The sequence below is a fragment of the Trichoplusia ni genome, unplaced genomic scaffold (assembly GCF_003590095.1).
Source record: "Trichoplusia ni isolate ovarian cell line Hi5 unplaced genomic scaffold, tn1 tig00003157, whole genome shotgun sequence".
Lineage (NCBI taxonomy): Eukaryota > Metazoa > Arthropoda > Insecta > Lepidoptera > Noctuidae > Trichoplusia > Trichoplusia ni.
In genome coordinates, this window is record NW_020800346.1 from 15271 (window position 1) to 25761 (window position 10491).

A 10491-nucleotide genomic window follows, 5' to 3' on the forward strand; every position below is an offset into this window, starting at 1 on the left:
GTTTATATTAGCTATTTTATTGTACGCTCTTGTAAATAGTTCTCCAACCTCGTATTGAGTAATTCGTTTACCAGGATTATTTACCATGTAGAGCTCACACTCTTTATTGTACGCTATTTTCAGAGGACCGAAAACTGTAAGATCTAGTGGCTGCATTTTATGAGACACAAGAGGTGGCAGGGAATGAACTTGAAGATTGTGTTCTCGGAACAGCGCGTATGCTCCCAGGCTGATGTGACCTCGTGATTATCGCGTACTATTAAAACTGGATCATCTTTGGTCGGCTTCACACACGAAATGAAATGTCGCAAGAAGTCAATAAATATGGACTCATTAATCCAGTCCGAATCAGAAACAGTAGCTATCATGTCGCTGTTACAACCTTTAATTAGCAGATCGCTCATTCTTTTTTTTTTAAGATGAACATGGGAGGGACATATATGCCACTAGCGCTATTAGCACAAACTATTGTTGTTGTAACACCACGTTCTCCGCTTGTCGTTTTTGCTATCTGCTTTACACCCTTAGGAGCCAAAATTTTGTAAATTTTTTGAACTGTGCTAATGCCAGTTTCATCAATATTAAAAATGCGATGACCAGGTATATTGTGTTTAGCTTGAATCATTCTTAGTTGATCAAAAAACAGATTTACTTCAGTGGCGTTAAAAGCGGTTATTCTATCATGTAAAGTAGCTTCTGGAATGCGCAAACTAATGGAAGGATGTCGAAACATAAAGCCATAATACCAGTCTTTTCCTGCAATCTGGGTCTCCTTGTTAAAATTGTGTTTCAATTTGTTAGCTTCAGCAAATCGAAAAGCAATTCTGCGTAATGAAATTGGTGTTATACCATAAAAAGCCTTGCAGCATTCAAGTATATGATTTAGCAGCTGTTCTTCTTGTTCTTCGTTAAATACAGTGTGTCTACCCTTTTTTTGTCCAGCTTCAATTGTTTGAATAGTGTTGTTTTTGGTATTGAAAATTTGGTTGCAGCTTGGCTCAATGTAAGCTTTTTATTTTTGACATCTTCAAGCTCATGGCGAAGATCTTCAGACTCATACTTTGGTGCAGTCTTTCGTATGTACTTTCGAGGCATCTAAAACAAATCATACCGTTACAAAATAGTTAAAAACAGTAATCTAGTAGCATAGGGGTAAATAAGAACAGTAAGGGATACTTGGGAACGTTCCCAATTATCCGCCAGGCTCCGTTCCCAAATACCCGAAGTAGTCAATATCGATCAAAATGGCGGTCATCGATTATAACACTTTTGTTGACCTTCAAGTAACGTGGGGTTCGAAAACAGATATCACATGCATGATTGTTACGAAATATAGAGTTTGTAAATTCAATATTTGTATTTGTATTTGTATCAAAATAATTAAATATAAATCTATTATAACCTACGACTAAAATTATAAAAGAATTGCAAAAAATATTATTTGACTGACCGTGACAGCGTGCGCGCGGCGTTTCACTCCAAATGTCGCGTGGGCACTGAGGGGCGCTGTGTGCGTCCATTCAACGGTTGCAGGACGGTGTAGTGCGGGGGAAGTACTACTCATCTACCTGTTCCCAATTACCCGCCGTTCCCAATTCCCCCACTTTCCCCTATAATTGAAAATAATTTCTAATGAAATTGATAGCCCCGAGCTTCTTGCAAACCTTGGATTTATTTATTTATTTATTTACACTTTTTATACAATATTTGTACAATGGCGGACTTAATGCCTGAGGCATTCTCTACCAGTCAACCATAGGGTGATGCGGAGATATCAAGAGGTAGGTGTACCTATAAATAAAATTCATAATATACCTAATCATGAAAATTATCCTAATATAAAAAAAAAATATAAAATCCTAATTATACATCATACATAAAGTGCAATATGTATTTACTGACTTACTTATTTACATACTAAGGAAATTGATACTAATACGTAAGATATATTACATGCACATACTTAAATTTAAGAATTAGGAAGATGAAGGTTGTAGGGACAACTCAGCTAGACTTTCCAGTAACAGTTTACGAACCCTTACTTTAAATGCCAAACGGTTGGTGGACATCCTGATTTCGGGGGGAAGAGAGTTCCAAAGTAAAACGGCTTGGATGGGGAAAGAAGAGCTGACGAAACCAGAGCTATGGGAAGGACACAGAAGAAGAAGATTATTGGAAGACCGGAGGTCGCGGCTGTGATTGTCGCACAAATAGCGGAAATAAGGTGATAAGTAAGAAGGGGGAGAGAGGGACGTTAAGAAAGAGAAAAGTGTACAGAGAGCCCGCATCTTGCGGCGCTCGCGGATAGGAAGCCAGCCAAGGGTGGTGCGATAAGAAGACACATGGTCATACTTACGAAGATTGAAAACGAATCGAATGCAGTTATTGAGAAGTCTATCCAGTTTGTTGAGAAGTTCTGCATTCAGGTCCAAATAACACACATCGCCATAGTCAACAACTGGGAAAATAAGTGTTTGCACAAGCATTACCTTAGTCCTGGACGGAAGGAAATTTTTTAGCCGGTATAGAGTACGCAGTGTGCCGGTGACTTTATGCGAGACGCTAGCAACTTGTGCACGCCAACTCAGTGTGGAGTCGATCAAGAGGCCGAGATTCTTGACAGTCGGGCTGAGATTGATCACTGAACCGTCGTAGATGATTGGCGGGATGGTTGTTGTGTCAAGTTTGTTGAGCAGTCGCTGACTGCCCACAATTATAGCCTGGCACTTGGTCGGGTTCACGACCAGACCAAAGCCCTCCGCCCATACCCTGATGCTATCAAGGTCCCTGTTAATGGCATCCACCGCCGAAGACACGGTTTCGATACTTGCCTGCGAGTATAGCTGCAAGTCGTCAGCATACAGATGATACGCACATCGAAGGTTTTGAGTTATATAATTAATAAACAAGGAAAAAAGTAAAAGAGAAAGTATACCGCCTTGGGGTACGCCAGAAGTCATGTCACCCCATTTAGAGGTCAATTCGCCACTGCGAACCACCTGACGGCGACCCCGAAGATATGAGGAGAACCAATCCAGGACCTTGGATGACATCATAAGGTGGTCAAAGGTAGAAAGAAGGATGTCATGACTGACGGTATTAAAGGCATTCGAGAAGTCCACCAAGGCAACTACAGTGACCTTGGTGTTCTCCATACCCGCCCTAATATCGCCAGTCACTTTAAGGAGTGCCGATGTAGTACCAGGCCTAAATCCCAACTGCAGGGGATTCAACAGGTTATGTTCAGCGACATACTTGTAAAGCTGTCGATGAACACAAGCCTCAAGGACTTTGGACAAGAAGGGGAGAATGGATATAGGTCGGAAGTGATTAGGGTCAGAGGGATTCTGGATTTTCGGCAAAGGAATGACGTGTGCGCTCCGCCATTGGGAAGGAAACTGGCCAGAGTCGAGAGAGAAATTAATGACGTGGGAGGACATTCTAAATCCAAAATATTTACTAAATTATCAATTTTTTTTTTATTTTTTTTTATCTGTACCACTTATCTGTCATAACATGAGTTGTCATGCCAAATTTAATTTATGGTCTGGTGATGCAATCAAATGAGTAAGATGGCGGCGCGAAAGGCGAAAGGATAACCTTCTTGATATCATCCAAGGAAATGGGTGCGAAACAGAAATGTGGGATATCGGGCCGAGGTAATTCGGACAAATAACTTAAGGTGTGCGACTTGGCCTGGAGAGATGATGGCGAAGATGTGGTGAAATGGTCATTCATTTCATCCAAGCCAACCGCACACTGTAGGTCTAAATTCCTTGACTTGCCGATACCCAGCGTTCCGAGGAACTTCCAGACGTCGGCAGGAGAGGAAGAAGTTATATTAGAAAGAATATGTCGGCGTTTAGCGTTGCGTATCATCTGGTTACACCTATTTCTTGCAGCCTTGAAGGCACTCCAGTGCTCGTCGCAGCGCTCCCTCCTAAATCTTCGAAAAGCCCTGTCCCGACGTCTCATGGCCATACGAACTCCAGGAGTTATCCAGGGAGCAGGTGGGCGCTTCAATTTACCTTGCGGATAGGCGCGTGAGTGTCATATAAATTAATTATATTTTTATTCAGAATTTCGACCTTCTCAGAAACGGTAGCGGCTTGTTTGAGTCCATCCCAGTTCACGTTCGAGGCGTCTCTGCGCAGATTCTCTTCGTCCATATGCCTAAAGGAACGCAAGTGCAAAACTTTAGGACTTGGTTTGGGAGGTTTGAGGATATAGGAGAGATAGATAAGGTCGTGGTGGGAGAAACCAGGAGCAGGATACTGACCAACGGATGAAACAAGGAGCGGGGAGGATGTAAGGATTAGGTCGAGCCAGGTGTCATGTCCATCGGAACTGTGGTGAGTGGCTTGTAGGGGAAGAACATGAAGACTGGCAGAGCGGGTAATATCGAGGAGCTTGCGGGAACGAGAGGAACTGTGGGATAGGAGATCGGTATTGAAGTCGCCCATGATAACTACATGTTGATATTCAGACCCTAAAGATTCCAGTACCGGCTCGATACTGGAAAAGTAGTCAACACAAGGGGGGCAGTATACGACACCTAGAACAATTTTGATACCATTGACACATGCTTCGATGAAAATAAATTCGGCGGTAGTTGAGTTTGCAGGAGAGGAAACCAGAATTTTGTGTGACAAGCTGCTTTTGAGGTAGATGGCTACACCACCGCCCCTTTTCCCAACGCGATCATTCCTAATTAGAATAAAGCCGGGAAGAGGATAAGTGGTAGAAAGAAGGTGAGGCTTGAGCCAGGTCTCCGAAATCAGGACGGCATGAACGTCAGCATCAGTGAAGGTGTCAAAAAGGTCACTGTAATGACTGGGGACACTCTGAGCATTAATGTGACATATATTTAAAAATTTCCGGGACTGGGATACAAATGATTGTCGCACCAGGTCACCTAGAGTTCCCGCTGTAGAACTGTAACTGGTGTTTAACGAAGAGTCAGCTGAGTGGAAATCATTGTCGCTTGACATAGATACTATAAATAAATATTATATATGTCGGCGTAGCTCTCTTTTGGGTGTCAGGATAGCCGACATCGGGATAGGGTATTCAATAAAACACACATTCACGCCTCATTATCTCATTATCGTTTAATCCTAACCCTATCTGGACATATTCCCAACAACGCCCGCCCGTCACCGCTTGCTAAGCGCGCTGGAGAGAACAAACGGCGCAACAAACTCCCCAGCCTTGCGCTGTCCAATCATTAAATAATAAAATAAAATAAAAAAGCCTTTTATTTCATGCACAAAAATAAGATGAACAACTGTAGAACTTATAATGTTTAGTTTTTAATCTTAAACGATAATGATACTAATTTAATAGTTTTTAGTTTAATAGTTTAAAAGTTTTTAAATTAATTATTTATACATATAGAATGACATGCATGCATGAACCCCTCAGGTATTGAGGGTAAAGGCCTCCTCCAGAGAACCCCAACGGTCACGGTCTTTGGCTACTATCATCCAGTTTTTTCCTGCAACTCGTGTGATGTCATCTGTCCATCTAGTTACTGGTCTTCCTCTTTTCCGAGTACCTCTTGGACCTGGCCATGACGTCGTGCGGATTGTCCATCGTTCGTCGCTCATTCTCGCTACGTGACCTGCCCATCTCCATTTTAACTTTAGAGCGTAGGTTAGAGCATCTATTACTCCTGTGTTTTGCCTGATGGTAGTGTGGCGAATTTTCTGGCATTTCCTGATTTTTGTGACGCTTCTTTCCATGCTTCGCTGGCAGGCAGTGATTTTGTTTTTACTCTTCGATTGAACTTCCACGTTTGACAGGCGTAGGTTAATGAGGGCAAAAGACACGAGTCCATGACCTTCCTCTTGATTTTCATTGGCATATGACTTTTCAAAATTTCCTTTAGGCTCCAAAACTTTTTCCATGTCGCTGTTATTCTTCTGTCCACTTCTGCATCATTGTTGACTTTTTGGAAGGAGATTTGTTTGCCAAGGTAGATATAGCTCGTAACGTACTCTAGAGGTGTATTATCCAGGCATATAGAGTTTTGTGTGGCATTTGTCATGAGTTTCGTTTTGCTCAGATTTATCTCTAGACCTACTTCACTGCTTGCTCGTTGTAGAGCTTGTAGCATAGTCTCCAGCTCTGCGCTATTTTCTGAAAGAAGAACAATATCGTCGGCGAACCTTAGGTGACTAATATGTTTCCCTTCTATATTTATACCTGCTCTCTTCCAATTTAGTTTCCCAATAACCATTTCCAGCACTGCTATGAAGATTCGGGGCGATAAGGGGTCTCCTTGCCGTACACCTCTTTTGATAGGAATAGGTGGTCCAGCGGTCTCTAACTTCACTCTGCTAGTGCTATTCTCGTAAAGGTATTTTAAGATATCCACGTATTTCTTTTCTACTTTTTGGGACTGTAAAGCTTTCCATATTGAGGGATGTAGTATTGTATCAAATGCTTTCTGGTAGTCTACAAACCCTATGTAGAGTGGACGTTGGTACTCTTGATATTTTTCAACAAGCAATTCCAAAGAATGTATGTGGTCTATTGTGGAAAAGCTCTTACGAAAACCGGCTTGTTCGATCGGTTGACTTTTCTCGAGCGTAGTACTGATTCTCTTTTCTATGGTTGACGAAAATAATTTATACAGCGCTGGAAGCAGGCTTATGGGTCGATAATTGGCTATGTTCTTTGGATCACCCTTTTTAAATAACAAAATAATATTTGACTCAGACCATTGATTTGGTGTTACGGAAGTACTTAGTATCAAATTAAATAAATGTACCAGTGGATTAACTAGGTAAGATCCAGCTATTTTTATGGCCTCGTTTGTTAGTCCGTCAGGTCCTGGGCTCTTCTCGTATTTTAATCTTTTAATTCCTATTATAATTTCTGTTTCATGTACTGGGTTTATTTCTAGATCGTTTTCATCATTGTCTGATTCATTTTGGTATATGTATTGGAGCATTGGGGCACTATACAAGTTTTTGTAAAATCTGGTTGCTATTCTTAAAATCTCTTTCCTGTCTTGTGTTGTTTTTTGAGGGCCGTGAAGACCCTCTATCCATGTTTTATGAGAGCGCAGCTCCTTGTATGCTTTTTTGGTACTTCCTGAAAAATTAAGATGTTTTTCTATGGTGTGTTTTCGATGGTTTGAATAATCTTTACATACATATTTGCTTACTAGCTTATAAAGCGCTTTTAATTCATTTTTCAAAGCTCGCGTCTTTGGTTTTATTTTTTGTAGAGCACTTCTACGTTTTATTAGTTTTAAAGTGTGGGCCGTTATCACGCTACTTTTTTTATCAGTATTATTTTTGAGCGCTTCCTTCAAACTGGATTCTAAAATATTAACTATTTTGTCGTAGCATTCCTGTACCGAGTTGAGGTCTTGACAGCTCGTAAGGTCTTCGCTGCGTTCATTGAGTAGCTGTTTATATCTCAATATTTCTTTTTCGTTCTTAAGTGAGCTTCTTGAGTTGTTGGCATAGTTTATTCTATTTAGCTTCAGTTTTTGTATATGAAATGTTGCTCTTACGAATCTGTGATCCGAAGGAAAATTTAAGTTGATAACCTGTAGATTCTGCACGTTCTTCGGTAAATTTGTCAGTATATAGTCCAGTTCATTCTTTGTTTTGCCGTCCGGAGATCGCCAGGTCCATCTCTGATTATTCTTCTTTTTAAAGAAAGTATTTATAATTGAAAGCTTGTTTTCATAAGCGAATTCTATCAGTCGGTCGCCCCTGTTGTTTCTTATGCCATATCCATGGTTTTTCATTACTAAATTTTCTTCCGGCTTTGGGCGACCTATTTTGGCGTTAAAGTCACCCATGACTATTATGTTCTTTTCTGATATCGTCAGAGCTTTGTCGATGTTGTCATAGAAGCACTCAATTTCAGTGTCATTTGCAGCGTCTGTTGGAGCATAGACTTGTATTATACTTATTCTGAAGTTGCCTATATTTAACGTCAATAACGCCACTCTCTCTGATAGACCAACGAATCTCACGATGTGATTTTTGAGCTGTTTCTTAACGAGAAAGCCCACGCCATGAAGGCCTGGGGTCTCTCCTATATAATAAAGGATAAATTTTTTGTATTCTTGAATTAAATTTCCAAGCCTCCTAGTTTCAGACAGGCCAATTATATCAAATTTTGTATTTCTTAAGGCCTCTATTAATTCTAGTAAGCGGGAGTGTGTTGATAGAGTCCTTACGTTGTATGTCGCAATGTAAAATAGGGTATAGTTCTCAGACTCTAATTGAAATGAAGTATTTTTCTCTGGAGGGTTTTGGTCTTTTGCTCCCACGGGGACCAGCCGGATTGGGAGAATTCGTAGTTTTTTTGTTTTAGTATTGACAGTTTCTTTGATTGTTTTTGATTTCCGTTTTCCGTTCTTTAGTTGCTATTCGTTTTTACTCGTATAAGGCATATTCGAAAGGGAGCTGGATCTATATCGCATTAAATCAAAAGCATTTGTCCTGTTTGTCTTAATTGTGGTTACTGTTTGTTGCTTTTTTGGTTGATTGTTGTCTGAGGTAGGTGAAGTAGATATTTCCCTTTTTCTTTTCTCTTGACTGCAGTTGTTCTCTTTAACAATTAGTTGATCATATTTCAGATATGCTATATTTCCCTTTTGCCTCTCTTCAGTTAGCTTGGCCTGCAGATCCTTTCTTTTTTCTAACACATCCTTCGAGTAGTCCTCCGCAATGTATATAGCTTTAAGATTCTTCTTCTTCTTACTTTTGATAATTTCGGTCTTTTTCCAGTTGTTTATAAACGAACACAGTACCGGTCTTGGTTTGTTGCTCTCTGCCTTTCTATTTCCTAAGCGATAAATTTTGTTGATATCGTATTCATCTACTTTAATATTCAGATCTTGATTGAAGGATTCTTTGAGCTTTTGTATTAGGTCATAAGAGGACTCTTCATTTTCTTCTAAGCCGAATATTTTATATGTTATTATTCTTCTCAGCCCTCTTAAGATAATCTATTTCTTTTTCTAGTTTTTCAACTTTAATTTTTAGATTCTTATTTTCTTCTAATATAGGTGTCAGTTTATCTTCTATCTTTTCCATAATACTTTTTGTTAGAGAATTCTTCAATTCAGCATTTTGACTTTGCATGTCTATTTTCATTTTTTCAAACAGCATTTGAAATTGACCTTCCATCATATTTCTTTTTTTTTTTTGTCTACGTTTAACGAGACGCAATAGTAGAATATAGTAGAAATATCTTTCTCAATTGGCAACACTGTTTGATATTTCAGATTTTTTGACGTTGACGTTTATGACATATGTCATTGAGTGAATGATGCGTTGTTTTGGTGCTTTCTAACCTCCAATCCACTAGTTAATATTAAGGCAGTAAATCCACGATAGTCCAGAAATCGCACTTCACTGTATGTTGTTAGTCACTTCTGAGATGTTCCGGTACTGTATCGACGAATACTAGCAGCCAGAACGTACATTTACTATTTTATTTCGTTTAATTTCACACGGAGTCTAACATGACGTTGTTGACAGTTCTGATGCCGGAAACGGCAATCCAATCATTACACATTATTAAGTTACTTTACACAATCTAAATTCACAATATTAACAACACAATCATCAATTACGTCTCAACAATCACTAACTTTAATATTACGCAATAATTTAATCACTTAGTAACACGAACATCTTCAAACTTATAATCCACTATTCTAAATTCAAATATACCCGCACTTTTATTTTACAACCAGCCAGTATTGGCGCGAACAGTAACTATATAGGTTTTATGAATGAGGTTGCGACCTTTTTATCACAAATGAGGTTTTAATTATGATTTAGTTATTTATTCTCATGCTCATCTCCGACATATATATATCTTAAAACTTAACAAGAGTAGAAGGGACCTAAACTGTTAATTTAAGTACAATAAACACAAATAAGGTAAGCAAAACGTATCTCTGCACCACCCGCCAGCAAACAACATTATAATAGTCAAGACTCAGTTAAAGCAGAGGATGGAGAGCAGAAGGGAAAGAGAATGCAAGAAAACTCACATTTTACATTATAAAAATTGGCCTAAAAAAGAAGAGATAAAATAAAAATAAAATACGAACAGTGTTCGGAAATAAAATTTACGAACGAAACGTTTGAACGTCGAAAACGAAACAATGAAACAAAACGTCAGAAACGTCAAAATGACGTATCGTTGATAAATGTCAAAATGAAATAAATATTAAAAAGTGAAGAAGGTACTAAAAAAAAGCGTTTACAATAAAGTGGGTTCTTGTAATATAAATATAAAGCGGGTAACCTGCATTATCTCTCCCCATCACAGTCCACGAAGAAAAAACAAAACAAACCGGTTGCGAAAGCTGCAACCTTAACAGCAAGCTGTGTGCATTAGTGTTTCCCAAACACTGCCGCATTTCCAACATCGCCTCCTGGGACAGCAGATGAGCCAGCCTTCGGATGTTTGGCAATAAGGGCGTCCAGTTCGTCCATGGTGACC

The 10491-nt window shown here is 39.4% G+C and overlaps 2 pseudogenes; both read right to left on the reverse strand.

Moving 5' to 3' along the window:
* Positions 1–3528: 3528 nt before the first annotated feature.
* Positions 3529–5042, reverse strand: LOC113507808 (annotated as a pseudogene).
* Positions 5043–8369: 3327 nt separating this feature from the next.
* Positions 8370–9171, reverse strand: LOC113507809 (annotated as a pseudogene).
* Between the last annotated feature and the right edge of the window lie 1320 nt (positions 9172–10491).